The sequence below is a fragment of the Sciurus carolinensis genome, chromosome 3, assembly GCF_902686445.1.
Source record: "Sciurus carolinensis chromosome 3, mSciCar1.2, whole genome shotgun sequence".
Classification (NCBI taxonomy): Eukaryota; Metazoa; Chordata; class Mammalia; order Rodentia; family Sciuridae; genus Sciurus; species Sciurus carolinensis.
In genome coordinates, this window is record NC_062215.1 from 34427244 (window position 1) to 34442656 (window position 15413).

A 15413-nucleotide genomic window follows, 5' to 3' on the forward strand; every position below is an offset into this window, starting at 1 on the left:
ATTGCTGGTGGGGCTGCAAATTAGTGCAGCCATTCTGGAAAGCAGTGTGGAGATTCCTTAGAAAACTTGGAATGGACCCACCATTTGACCCAGCTATCCCACTCCTCAGCCTATACATATATGCTGATATATATCAGCATACTACAGAGATACAGCCACATCAATGTTCATAGTTGCTCAATTCACAATAGCCAGACTGTGGAACCAACCTAGATGTCCTTCAATTGATGAATGGATAAAGAAACTGTGGTATATATATACAATGGAATATTACTCAGCTATAAAGAATAATAAAATTATGGCATTTGCAGGCAAATGGATGAAATTGGAGAATATCATGCTAAGTGAGATAAGCCAATCTCAAAAAACCAAAGGACAAATAATCTCACTGATAAGTGGATGATGACACATAATGGGGGGTGGGAGGGGGGAAGAATGGAGGAAGGAGGAACTGTATAGAGGGAAAAGAGGGGTGGGAGGGGAAGAAAAAAATAACAGAATGAATCAAACATCATTACCCTATGTAAATGTATGATTATGCAAATGGTATGCTGTTACTTCATGTACAGAAACAACATGTATCCCATTTGTTTACGATAAAAATAAATTAAAATAAAAAAAAAATAAAGTTTATATTCACCGCCAAAAAAAACACAAAAAACAAAAAACAAAAAACCAAATTTCCTAAAACTGGGAAATGAGTTATGACAGCTCCAACAGTCCCTGCAAATAATCCACATGGTAGTCTCAGAAGGGAAAAGGCAATTTGGCACCTGCCATACAGAAGATACCCATGGCGGTCATGCTGGTGAGCTGCCCAGAGCTCCACTCATAAAAGAACTCCTTAGCTGTGGGGAGTACAGTTAGCTGACAGCCTTCTTTTATAGCTCCTCAGTATGCTTTTCCTGGGTAGTCCCTAGTCAGTGATAGAACACAGCAGGGCACTATGGCCTGGCATCTCAGGCCCATGCAAGGCTTCTGTAATGTGCAGTCTTTGCTCCCAGTTGCCTGTGGGTTGTCTAAGACATTGTCAGATCTGCATCTTTTGCTGAGGTTCTCCCTGCTAGATTCTTATTCTCTCATCCTTCATCTTTCACAAGCATTATGCCTCAGTAAATTTCTTGACTCTTAACTCTATCTCAGCATCTGCTTCTTGGAGGACTTGAATTGGCACAGCATTCTTGGCCAGTTAACATTTACCAAAGAAATGATAACAACCTAAATCCATACTTGGATAGATTAAAGGTAGCTACCAAGTCCTCTTCTTTCACCCTTCAGTTAAGGTCAGCAACTGTACAAAGCCCAGAGGAGAGAGGGAAGAACTTGAAATTGGTGATGAAATAGATTTATTCTAAGGAGGAGAGAAGAGAACAGTTTTTGAATGGCAAATTCCAAGGAATAAAAAGGACACAATTTCCAGAGGGCAAGAGAAAATATATAATTAAGAAATACAGCTCAGGGCTGGGGTTGTGGCTCAGTGGGAGAGTGCTTGCCTAGCATATGTGAGGCCCTGGGTTCAATTCTCAGCACTGCATATAAATAAATAAAATAAAGGTCCATTGCCAACTGAAAAAAAAAAAAAAAAAAAAGAAAGAAAGAAAAGAAATACAGCTCAAACATACATAGGTGCAACATGTTTATGTTGGATGGGGTTGAGAAATTAAGGATTTATGGTCATAAGTGAATGAATTAATTAATTGAACAACTGGATTTCTTGGCTCTTTAATTTTAATCACACCTATAGAGTATGTTTCCCTAATATTACACAAAACTTATTTCAAACCAACAGCCAATAAAATACTTAATGGTAAAATACTAGAAATATTTTCATTAAAATCAGGAGTGCAACAAAATATCTACTAACTCCATTGTTATATGACATTATTCTGGAAGTTTTTACCAATGCAAAGACACATGAAATAGAAATATTATCAGTTAACAAATTATCACATTCATAAATGAAATATTTTTATAGACAAATGATGTTTGGAAGAATTTTAAGGACATAAGAAATTTTAATAATATTACTGTAAATGAAAATTTAGGATACACAACTGTTTTAGTTAAAGTTAACATCATTGTAATGGGACAAATTGCCATCAGGTGCCTCCCAGACACATCCATTGAGAAGAATGAATTATTTCTGTAGTGTTTTTGCCAAAAAAAAAACAAAAACAAAAACAAAAAAAACATAACTTGAACCTGATCATTAGAAAATATTAGACAATTCCAAATTAAGGGACATTCTACAAAATAACTGGCCTTTACTCTTCAAATAGGTCCATATTAAGAAACACTAGCTGGGTGGGGTGGTACACGCCTATAGTTCCAGATTCTTGGGAGGCTGAAGCAGGAGGAGTTGGAGACCAGGCTGGGCAACATAGTAAGACTGTAAGACCCCCTCTCAAAAACAATTACTAAGAAAGACTGAAAATTAAAAAGATACAACCAAATATAAAGCATGACCAAGGATTTTCTTTTGTTAAAAAGGACATTGTTGGGAGACTTGATGCAACATATATAATAGTCTTGTATCAATATTAATTTCCCTATTTTGATCATTGTACTGTGCTTAATGCAAAAGAATTCCTTGTTTTGAGGAAATACAGAATGAAGAGATGTAAAGGGGCGTCATATGTCGAATTACTCTGAAAAGGTTCATAGAGGGAGCAGAAGGATAAAGCAAGTGTGATCAAATGTTAACATTTGGGAAATCTGTGTGAAGGGTAGAGCAGAGTTGTTTGTATTATTTTTGCAACTTCTCTGTGAGTCTAAAATTATATAAAAACAAACACTTAAGGGACAAATGTCCAGCATGATATTTGTTAAAATGTATATTATGAATGTGGAAGACTGGGAAGAAATATACCAGACTGCTATTTGTCTGGTTTTGTTTTTGTTTTTGTTTTGGGGAACAAACCCAGGGCCTTGAATATGCTAGGCAAGCACTCTACCACTGAGCTTCATCCCCTGGCCCCCAGGCTGCTATTTCTTAATTGAAAGATTTTGAGTAATTTTTGGTATATTGGTATATTCTTGTGTGTGGATAGTTTGTAATTCTTAAACAGACCTATTTATCTTGTCACTTTAATGCAAAATAATAAAATTAAAAAAATTTTTTTTTTTAAATTTACCTCTCTGGTTCTTGGTTGGTTTTGTTTGTTTTGTTTTGTTCGTGGTGCTGGGGATCAAACCTAGGGCCTGTCCTTGCTAGGCAAGTGCTCTGCCACATGCCCAGCTCCTCTTTCCTTTTTCATTGTTTATATCAATAATGATTAAAGAATCTTTTTCCATCCGAAACTAACTTGCCATTGATTACCAACTTGCCAGCATCAATCATGTAAGTAAAATTAATAATGAAGAGTTCTGATTTTATTTATTTATTTATTTGTTTGTTTGTTTTTTGGTACTGGGGATTGAACTCAGGGGTGCTTTTCCACTGAGTTACATCCCCACCCCATCCCCCCTTTTTTTGAGTCAGGGTCTTGCCAAGTTGAGGAGGCTGATCTTGAACTTGTGATCCTCCTGCCTCAGCCTCCTGAGCTGCTGGAATTAGAGGTATGCACACCATGCCCACCAAGAATTCTGATTTTAACTCCTCTCATGCCCCTAGACTTACTGAAAAAGCTAGATTTATGGATTATTAATTTTATATTTAGTTATAAAAGAGCAACCTAAATCATTTATATGCAGTATATTATTTCAGTATAATATATGCCTTTAAATGAAGGAAAGTACTGGATTACTAAGAACTATCAAATTTATGATTCTTTTTATATCAGGCTTTTTATAGAGAAATATTCTATAAAGGTTGCATAGAACCTGGATCCTACAAAATCTCGGTTATAGATTTCCTATCTGTAAATCAACACTTTGATCTTTATATGAATGCATTCCGCTATAAGCCTTGTAATAAATTTAAATTTAAAACTATGCAGGTTTTATATTCTTTTCAATAGAACTATAAAATCCTAGTGCAGATGTCGTCAACTCAGCCTCATGCCTCTAGGCAAAACCATAATTAAGTCATCCTAGACAGGTAATTGTCCATCCCAGTGAGAGTCTATAACATGTTCAGTAATCCATTTCTGTAATGATCTTTCACCAGGAACTTTTTTACTATGTCTGATTCTACTGTTTTTCTTTCCGTTAATCCTATTTCCTCTGACTTGCTGCTACATATAGGTATTATCCCACTGCGGAAGCTTTTGTAATGTATGTCCTTATGTCATCATTTCTTTTTTTTTTTTTTCTTTTTTCTTTTGGTACCAGAGATTGAATCCAGAGGCATTTAACCACTGAGTCACATCCCCAGCCACCTCTGCCTTTTTGTAAAGTATTTTTTAGTTGTAGATGGACACAATACCTTTATTTTATTTATTTTTATGTGGTGCTGATGGTTGAACCCAGTGCTTCACATTTATTAGGCAAGTACTCTACCACTGAGCTACAACTCCAGCACCTGCAGCCCATTTTTGTATTTTACCTAGAGACAGGGTCTCACTGAGTTTCTTAGTGCCTCGCTGTATTGCTGAGACTGGCTTTGAACTCATGATTCTCCTGCCTCAGCCTCCTAAGCCACCGGGATTACGGGCATTTGCCACCACACCATACTTCTCATTTCCATTTACTATCACTTCACTGAGAAAACATTACTCTTTTTTTTAAAGTGGGGTGGAGCACACAGTTCCTGGAGATACTGTGATACCAGGTTGATGTGTGGTGTGGAGTGGATGAAGCAAACCCTTATTCCATCTTCCTGCTCCAAAAAATCCATTTAATATATTGTCTTGGGATAGAGGATGTATAAGATGTTAAAACTGATTAAGAAAAGGTAGTACACATAATCTTAGCCAAAAGGCTGAAAAGCTATTGGCCAAACTATATTGTTATATTGTGTGTATATGTGAATATGTAACAACAAATATTGTGTTCAACTACAATGCACGAATTTAAAAATGTGGAAAAAAATTTTAAATCAAATACTTTTAACATTTTGCCATTTAAAATATAGTTAGCTGTAAAAAAAATAAAATGTTGAGATGCTATCAGTGGTATGATTTCGCAAATCGTTGTAATCCTATTGATTATTTTCCGATGCTAACTACACCGTCAGCTTCCAAATGTTATTTATTTATTTATTTATGTTACTGGAATTGAACCCAGGGATACTTTACCACTGAGCCACATTCCCAGCCCTTTTTATTTTTTATTTGGAGACAGGATCTCGCTAAGTTGCTTATAACCTTGCTAAGTTGCTGAGACTGGTCTTGAAGTGCAATCCTCCCACCTCAGCCTCCCCGGTCGCTAGGATTACATGGGTGGCCACTAACTCCCAGTGCAAATGTTTTTAAATTTATGAACATTGGCATCGGCTGGGCACTATGGCACATGCCTGTAATCCCAGTGACTTGGGAAGCTGAGCCAGAAGGATTGCTGAAAACCTTACTTTATATTCATCCTTAATGCTATTTGCATATATTAACTATGTTTTCTTTTTTCTATTTTATCAGAATATAATGATTGGCTATTACATTACTCATTTAATTGATATCTGTAGATGGTGCAAAATTTTGGCAAAACAAAACATGGCCTTCATGCATTTATCTGTAATTCCCAACCATATTAGATGATAGTAATTTGAGCTCATACAGATGGCATACATTGAGGTATATTATCGAAGAATGTTGAAATGCATGTAGGTCAGAGAAAATCATCATCCATTGTTGTCCACATGATATGTAGTGACCTTTCATTTTACTGATGTTGACTTGTAGTTGGAGTCTGGCACAGTATTTAGGATTGGGAGTAGAAACCAGTGCAAATAATCATGTCACTATGCTGCATCTTCCATTCATAAAATACTTCTTAAATGGGGGTAGCGCAGTCTCTTATCTGTCTGGACAGCATGCTGCTCTGCATTCTCTTCCCCTTCCATACTGAGCTGTTTGCAGTTCCAGATTACGTGACTAGCATGTGCAAGCAGGGATGGGTTCTCATCAAAGTAGGTTCATCTGAAAGATGGGGAAATATCCAAGGTACCAGGCATATGGGCAATGGCGAATGTCAAGAAACAAGACTGAAAGAGACACACAGTGAAGGGCCTTGTCTACCACATAAGAAAGTTTGGATTTTATCCTTAAGAAGAATTCATTGAAATATTATGCAGGGAAATGGGGGAAACATTATGCAGGGTTAGATTTTAGAATGTGTGCCACAGGAGAACAGTGGAATGGGAGGGACGAGGGGACGGGAGTAAGGAGAGTGACAAACGCTCCACCCGAGGTCGTGCTGCAGGAGTGAAGCGAAAGGGGCAGAACTGAGTTGTTGTTGTTGTTTTTAATGGTTCCAGGGATTGAGTCCAGGGCCTGGTGCATGCTTGGGTAGTTGATTGAATATGGAAGGAGAATGAAAGCTAAGGATGAGTCCTCATTTTAGATGTACACTTGAAACCACGTGGTGATGCCAGGGCTTGCAGTGCAATACTGCCTTGCTAAGTCATTCCATTTAGGGTTTCCTCATCGAATCAGACATGATTTTTGGTTGATAGGAACAGAAACCATCCCTGGCTCTCTCAAGTTTAAAAAAAAAGTAGTTATGGAAAGTGTGTGTGAGAGAGCTTATTATTATTCAATTTCTATTTTGTTTCCTTTTTTTCAGTAGTGCAGCACTTGGGTCATGACCTGTGAGAATAAGGGCCGCATTTCTCAGTCTCCCTTGCAGCTAGGTTGGAGCATATGACTAAGTTCTGATTAATGGGATGTAAGTGAAAGTAGTATGTGCAAGTTCCTGGACTTATTCTTAAAGAACAGAAGCATACACTTCTTCCTTTTATCCCATCGCATGTGTGACAGTTTGGTTCATACTTAAGAGATGGCAAAACAGAAATCTAGAAGCACTCTGGATTCCCAATGACTAAGAGCCACCCTAGCATCATAAATGCCTCTAACCAAACTATGATGTGAAAGAGATATAAACTTGTACCTTGTTTAAGTTCCCATTATTTTTGGTTTCTGTTACATACAACTGCATTCACATCTTAATATGTGGCTAGGCATTAGGGACTTACCAAAATGACAGATGGACTGGAGGGCTTGGAAAAAATTGTGTTCAGGGAGCCATGGATGTAAGATACCAGAGACTGCGTAGTCTCAGCACCATGCTATTGCTGCTAAGAGCAATCCAGTCCCAGATTTTCCCAGTCTTTGGGTCACTCACTTAAAATGCAAAATCCTGGCATTTTATTGCCCAAGCCAGGACATGTGTCTGTGCAGCCGAGGTACCAAAGGGCATCTAGAAGACCTTGTACTTCTGTGCTGGGCTTCTGCATGGGGAGGTGTGTGCTGGGGGAGCCCACACAACAAGGGGGAAGAAAGAAGGGTAGGATGCTGGACAGCCAAAAAGCCAACAAATATACATTACATTCAACTTCCCCTTATTTCTACTGAATCAAGACAAATTAAGAGAAGGCATTGTGAGTTACTTTTGCATTTTACTTAAAACTTTCCTATTTTAGTGAATCCATTTTGCCATAAAACATCGCAATTTTCTTTCACAATATCCTTACTTTAAATGGCACACATTTATCATTTCTTTTTCTAAATTCTGTTGTAAGCAAAGATATTCACAAGCTCCTTATAGTACTCATATGCTGTACCCTCCTTTTTGGCAATAGCATCATGAAAAATAATGGCAACATTGTATAAAAGCTACAATCAAAATTCTTTCTTTGGATCTTCAAAATACTTCTTAAGGATAGCAGGAGTATTTTCTAAGTATAAAAAGAAACTCTTAGCAACTAAGTTATTAGTATTCTTTCAAAAGCCAGTATCAGTCTTGGCAATCTTATATTTTAACACGACATTTTTATTGCATTTCAGGAAAAAAAAAACTCAAAAAGAATTCAACTTCTTAATTTATTTGAAAGAAAGAAAGTTGAACTATTTCCCATCATCAGGATGGGACTAAGATGCCATCATTAAAAATGAACAGACTTTTAAAAAAGCAGTAAGTCACTCTCATTATTGTTCTATTGCAATTATCTGACAATTTCTGGGAAATGATTCTTAATACCTATGTTCTAAATGTCTCCCAAATTAGCAATATTAGTTCAGATGCCAATAATTTATAAATAAGTCTTATCCTTGCTCAAAATCTGTGAAGAAACTGTTCATAGTCACACCAAGTAAAACCTCTAGTGTGTGTATGTGTGCACCCTACTACTAAGCTACACCCTCAACCCACAAACACCTAGTTTTGTAACTCCAGTACTTTTATAAAAGCACTTCACAAACATAGGAACAAGATATCCTGTCTTTCTTTTTCTCCTTTCTCCTCCTTCTTTTCTTCCCTGTTCATTGCTCATTCAAATCTTACTTAATAGTTAAACTTGAAGTTTTGCACTTTTTTTAAGAAACAAGGTCTCATATGCCCAGGCTGACCTCAAACCTCTTGGCTCGAGAGATCCAACCCTCAGCCTTCCAAATCTTTGGGTCTATGGATGTGTGCCGTGCCATCTGATTTTGTACCATTTCTAATGAAAATTCATGTGAACTGTTGGAAGAAATTTTTGTTAATCATTTACTATGCTTATGAAAAGTGTAAAGAAGGTGGATTAATCCTTTTATTACTCTCTGAAGATCTAACATTTTTTGTGTTTTATGTTCTATTATGCAGTTATAATGGTTTTTGACCACTGGTTCCTTTTGAACAGAATCACTTTATAGACAGGCTTTTCACAATGAAGAAGAAGCTGCAAGGTTGGTAACATACTGATTTTTTTTTGTGGTGGTGGTGGTGCTAGGATTGAACCTGGGGCCTTGTGCATGCTAGGCAAGCACTTTACCAACTGAGCTATATCCCCAGCCCCAACATAATAATTTTTAAAAATTGACTACATGAAGTATTGTCAAATTATTCACCACAAGCAACATGTATTTCACTTGTGACATAAATTGTATCAAATGTTATGTCCAAAAAAATGGATTTAGAATTGAAGAGGTAATGCATGTATATGATTAAAATTAAAAACAAAGGGTATATAATAAAAAGTCTCCATGCTCCAGCCCTATCACCCAGTCAGATAATTCCCCTTCCTCAAAACACTATTCCCAGTTTTTTGTATATCATTGTAGATATTATTGGTGCATATACCAAAACATTAAAATATTCTTTCTTTCTACAAACATACGCTACTGAACACACAGTGTTTTACTTCTCCCTTTCCCCCCAGATATCTAGGAAGTGATTGTATTAGTTGTGAATTAAAGATGACTGCAAAAATCTTGGTCATTCTCCTCATAGAGTTCATTTCTCTTTCCCTTGAATCGGTGTGGCCCTGTGACTCCTTACACAATCAAATGTAGCAAAGTAACACGGTGCCAGCTTTCAAAGGACAGGCAGCTTCTGTTTTCAGCCTCTTGGAATTTCTCTTGGAATGCATTTTCTGAGAGAATCCCATGTCAGAAGTCCTCCACACAGTGAGGAGACCTAGGAGAGGTTGCCTGGAGAGAGACAGAGACTGATTCTTGCTAGTTCTCAGCTGTTCTGTATGCCAATTAAGACACAAGGCAACATAAGTGTTCTTGCCCTTTGACATGCAACCCAATAGAGCCTTCCAAAGGCTCCCATTGCAGCCACCATTGTATGTCAGAAAGACTCAGGAGAGAATTGCCCAGCCTAGCAAAACAACCCACAGAACTAAGAGAACAATAATAAACTGTTTTAAGTCACTGAATTATTGGGTGGATTATCACAGAGCAATAAATAACAGGAATATTTGTATATAGAGAGCCTTATGATCTCTCTTTCACTCTCTCTTTCTCTCTCTCCCTTTCAATGGGTAGATAGTATTCCGTTTTTTGGATATGGCACAATTTTATTTAAACAATCTCCAGTGCTTTACTGTGATAAACAATACTACAATAGATATCTGTGTACATATGTTATATTGCACAGTGAAAATATGCCTACAGGATGAATTCCTAGAAATGGATTTTTGCAAGGGTACTCTTCTTAGATCCTATGTGTTTCATAGTGGCCCTACCCTAGAAAGATATGTCAGTTTTCATTGTCTTCAAAAGTATGAGAGCTGGGCCCTGTGGTGCACCCCTCTAATGCCAGCAGCTCAGGAAGCTAAGGCAGGAGGATCACAAGTTCAAAGTCAGCCTCAGCAACTTAGAGAGGCCCTAAGCAACTTAGTGAGACCCTGTCTCCAAATAAAAACTAAAAGGTGTTGGGGATGTAGCTCAGTGGTTAAGCACCCTGAGTTCAATTTCTGGTACCAAAAAAATAAAAAAAACTATATGAGAATGCCTATGTTCCCATATCACCCAATATAGTGTGGAATCGATTTGTTTCTTTTGTTCTTTTTCTTTTCTTTATTTCTTTCTTTCTTTTTTTTTTTTTTTTTTTTTTGTACCATGAGTTTAACCCACGGGCACTTTACCACTGAGCCACATCCCCAGCCCTTTACATTTTTTATTTTGAAACAGTTCTTACTAAGTTGCTGAGGCTTGCCTCGAACTTGCAATCCTCCTGCCTCAGCCTCCCAAGTGCCTGGAATTACAGGCATGTGCCACCACGGCCAGGCTTGATGCTGCTTTTTAATGGATCCAGAGACCACTGTAGAGGAAGAGTCTGTTAGGTAGAAAGTTGCTTTGTGCTGTAAGCCTGCTGGTGCCAGTGGTGAAGTATTTGTGGATCACCTGGTACCTGCCCACTGTGTATATTATCTTCCTGGCCCAATCAAAATGGATGAGAATGAACGTTAATTAACAATACTCCAAATCTTTATGTTTTAGGGCACAAAAATATAACATTTTACATATGTGTCACAGTCCATAGTTTAACAAAGCCACTTTATTTAATACACCTGATAGTGTAGGAAGGTAGGTGTTATTGAGTCTTGGATAACTGGACAAATTGTAGACTTAGATTTGCATATACACTACAGTTTTAATGTTTTAAACTCTTGCTTGTGAATTAATATCAAAATTCTGAATTCCAGCTTGTGGCTCAGTGGTAGAGCACCTGCCTGGCACATGTGAGGCCCTGGGTTCAAACCTCACCACATAAAAATAAATAAATAAAATAAAGGTATTGTGTCCATGTACAACTAAAATGTATTTTTAAAAAGGGTGATTGTTAAAATAAAAAAAAATTCCAAATTCCAGAATAGTGGTAAATAATGGCAACAATAAAGCCATTAATGTCAATATATCTTTCTTAAATCCAGGTGATCTGGGTACAATTTGTTAGTAAGTTTGTTTGCCGTATTTCTTTTCCTGATGATTTTTCCACTTATTTAGCTTCTCTTAGTATGGAGAATAAATATTTTAAATCAATATCAAAAGAAAATAAACCAATGATGAGAGAAATGGGCATTTGTTAGCAACAGTACAGAAATAATAATGTTAAGTATATTTACCACTCATCACATACCTTGTTAATAATTTATTGGATTTATAATGTATCAGCGGATGATGGAATAGTTTGAGACCTCACATGTAAAATGATCTGGGGACAGGAAATCAATTCAGTTATTTGTGCTAGAGAATTATCATTCAATGTGTTGTTCGATGAAATAATTAGAAGTTTGGTCTGGGAAAGCCATTTAATTGTTTACAACAATGTATATGAACAACAAACCAATAACTTATTGGATTGCACTTGGCAAGGTGCTGGGCTGCACTGTTTCTAGAACACTAGGATTTGGACACACTGAAGACTCAGGCAAGCAGATGCTTTATATATCTTGGGATAGTTCGTCGCCAAGCATCGTTTTCCACATCTGTCCCTTCGTTTCCATACTCAGTGCTACCATCCTCTTTTAACTCCTATGCCTCCCCCACAGTCTATGGCAATAATCTTTTCATTGTCCTCTGTTTCCCGGAGCTTCCCGTTTTCTTACTTCTTTGCACCGAGCTCTGGATTAATCTTAATACAGTTCCTTCCAATTGTTCTTTACAGCCTCTTAAGTGAAATTCAACCTTCTCAGTTAAGATTCAGAATCTGCTGTGAATTCTAGCTTCACTCCTGTCTGGCCCGCATAGCTCATGTCTCCTGAGGTCTCAGAGGCCTGAGAGTAAAAATGATGAATTCAACCTCACAAAAAAATCCCCAACAGTCTCCCAGTCCCTCCCTGCTTTGCTGCAAAGACTTCCGTTATTTCTGTGGCTCTTTTCTCTTTTCTTCTGTGCCATTCTCCTTCCCTACTGTCTTCTGCCAGCTTCCAAGTCTTTACAGTGCCCTGTGGAGAAAGTACCAGGAGGAGCCAGTAAGTGGCAATGCCAGGATAAAACCTAGGAAAGCCAACTCCAAAAGCCACGCCCCTAAGCACCACTCTATGAGAACACCTTTTTTTTTTTTTTGTACTGAGTTTTGAACCCAGAGGCACTTAACAAATGAGCCACATCCCAGCTCTTTTTAAAAATGTTTTAATTAGAGACAGGGTCTCAGTGAGTTGCTTAGGGCCTTACTACGTTGCTGAGGCTGGCTTTGAACTCAAGATCCTCCTGCCTCAGCCTCCTGAGTCACTGGAATTACAGGTGTGTGCCACCGCTCCCGGCTATGAGGACACCTTCTGATGTCACTCTGATTACTGAGGATGAGGACGTCCATAGCTGCCATGCCTATGAGTTGCCGTCTCTTGCTTCTTCCGGTGGTGCTGCTCCCCCTGTTCAGATGTCACTGGTTCTTGATGTCTGATGTCTTGTGTCCCGACCAGCGGGACATCAACGCAGAACGGCAAACCTAAGAGAGAAGGAATGAAGGGACAAGAGGAACGGCAAACCTAAGAGAGAAGGAATGAAGGGACAAGAGACGCAGGGAGAGGCAGCAAGACAGGAATTCTGATCAAGCTGCAAATTTTTATTGTTCACACAGGGGTATTTATATGCTCAGGGAATGAGGGGTATGACGAGGTGCAGCCTGGTTGGCTGTGTTCTTCTATTGGGCTCCTGATAGGCTGCAAGTTCGCGCCGGCGGGAAGGTGAGGTTCGCAACGGGAAGGTGAAGTCCCGGAAGAGAAGCAGGGACGGCACCATAGGCGCCATACTGTCAGAATTATCAGCCAGGAGTGGGGAGGGGCGCTGCTGCTTATTGTAAAGGTCAGAATGTTCTCAGAATGAGAACTTCTTGGTCCCTGACAGTCTTGAGCCTCAGGTCTGGACCTAAACCATTCAAGATGCTCATCAGCTGGAAGCTGTGGTGTATCCAAACTTCCCTCTGCCCTCTTGAACCTCCTAGTAGTGTCACAGTCTTGTGGGGTCTCTACCAAGGGGAGCAGAATACATTCTCACCCTTTGAGCTACACTCTCATATCAGGTCACTCAAACTGTCCCTCTGACCATCTTATCTCTAGATACTTCCAGAGGCTTTAGTGAAGACAGATCTTTCACTTTTCACTTTGGGCCACTTCTTGCTCCCTGGCCCCTAAACATGAACCCACGGTGGGACTGGAAGATTTAATGTGAGCAGAGGCCCCTAAAATGACCTCATCCCTGCCAGCACACACTGGTATGGAAGGGAGAAATTTTTTTATTGAATATTTCTTTGTGCTTTCTTGCAATGCCTTTTAAAATGGCTCTTCCCAAGACTGGGGTTGCAGCTTGGTGGTAGAGCTGCTTGCCTAGCATGTGTGAGACCCTGGGTTCGATCCTCAGCACCACATAAAAATAAGTAAATAAAATAAAGGTATAAGAAAAAAAAGCAACTCTTCCTTTGCCTAAACCCCCTCATCAGCTCTGCCTCCTGAAATCCTATTTTAATGCTCAGGTCCAAGATCCCTTTTACAGGAATTCTTCACTGACCCCAGAAGTGAACTCTTTTTCCCCACTCTGAACTCCTAAGTACTTGAAACCACTTTCCCTGCAAAAGTAATGGACATTTGTTTTGAATGCCCAACGTCCCTTTTCACTCTTCCACCACGTTTTTTCCTCTCTGGTTATGAAATTTGGTGTGGATACCAATCACAATACCCCATGACACTGGGCAAGGGGTAACATACACCCAGCATTGCCAAACATTACACTCTACAGTGGCAGCCTCGATGATTGTCAGAGGCAGGGACATAGAACCAATTCAGCACAGAGTCTAAATCTAGGCTCTACATTTATATATGTATACATGGAAGTGAGGAGAAGTTTTCTCTTCTCTGAGTCAGAATCTGCTAGCATGTATGAAATGTATGAAGCCCTAGAAAAAGAAACTAACATGGTATTAGCCTAGAGATGCTTTGTTTTGTGTGTGTGAGCAAATCCAACAATTTTGTTCCTCAGTCTACCACATTCTTCCCAAGTTGCATGAGCCCATAAATCCCTTTTATTGCTTAAACCAGTGTGAATTGGTTGCTGCCGCTTGCTGGAACTACAGAAGAGTTTGCCCCTCAAAATAGTGATTGTTTGATTTGGGGCTCCTTTCTTACCTATTAGATTACAAGCTCTTGCCAGCACCTGGCTCATATTTGTATCTCCCCAGCACGCAGCAAGATTCAATCAATTACAGATTAGCCCAATATTACATCAATGAATAACTTTGTATGTTATGCCTCAATTGAGAAGTTATGATTAAACTGTTCATTTCTTCTTGAACACTTTTTCTCCACGTAAATTTAGCCTCTATCATGTACACAGTGGTGTTTTGCAATATTACATGAACTGATCTAAAGGACAAGATTGTAGTAGTTATTGTTTTCTGGCCAAATTAAGCAAGCAAGAAATTTTTTGTGTAGTAACTCACATACTCACGGGAGAATCTGAACACTCAGGCCTTGAAAAAGACATCTCTGAGCATCTAGGGGCAGATTCCTTTGGGTCAACTATTGTAAAAAAACAGTTCTGATTCTTTTCTATCCCAGCACCCAAGTCCTATTTCTAAGAGAGATTGGCCAAAGTCATATAACATGCCCACTCCTCATCCTGGGAAGGATCAAATCCCCTGAAATTACACAGACTTAACTAGGGGCTGGAGGTTTCCCAAAGAAAGATGATAAGATCAGATGTCAAGACCTGGGACAAGTAAGTCCAGCTTAGGCAGCTGTTTAAATTGGATACGGTTTTAAGTACTTTCTGCAAACTGTGAATTATGATTGATAAAAAAATGAGGAAACAAGTCAGGTGTGGTGGCACACGCCTGTAATCCCACGACTAGGGAGGCTGAGGCAGGAGGATAGGAAGTTCAAAGCCAGCCTCAGCAAAAGTGAGGCACTAAGCAACTCAGTGAGAACTTGCCTCTAAATAAAATACAAAATAGGTTTGGGATATGGCTCAGGGGTTGATTGCCCCTGAATTCAATCCTCAGTACCAGGGGAAAAAAAATGAGGAAACAAAACCTATCCATGGAAAAGTAAATACAATGAACAAATTAAGGCAGAATAGTGTTAGCACTGAATTGAAGGTACAGGAGGTGGATGC

General features: G+C 38.8%; 1 non-coding gene across 1 annotated transcript; it reads right to left on the reverse strand.

Moving 5' to 3' along the window:
- Positions 1-4674: 4674 nt before the first annotated feature.
- LOC124981592 (U2 spliceosomal RNA) lies at positions 4675-4873 on the reverse strand. The gene has a single exon (XR_007108094.1). It is a non-coding gene; the product is annotated as a U2 spliceosomal RNA (small nuclear RNA).
- Between the last annotated feature and the right edge of the window lie 10540 nt (positions 4874-15413).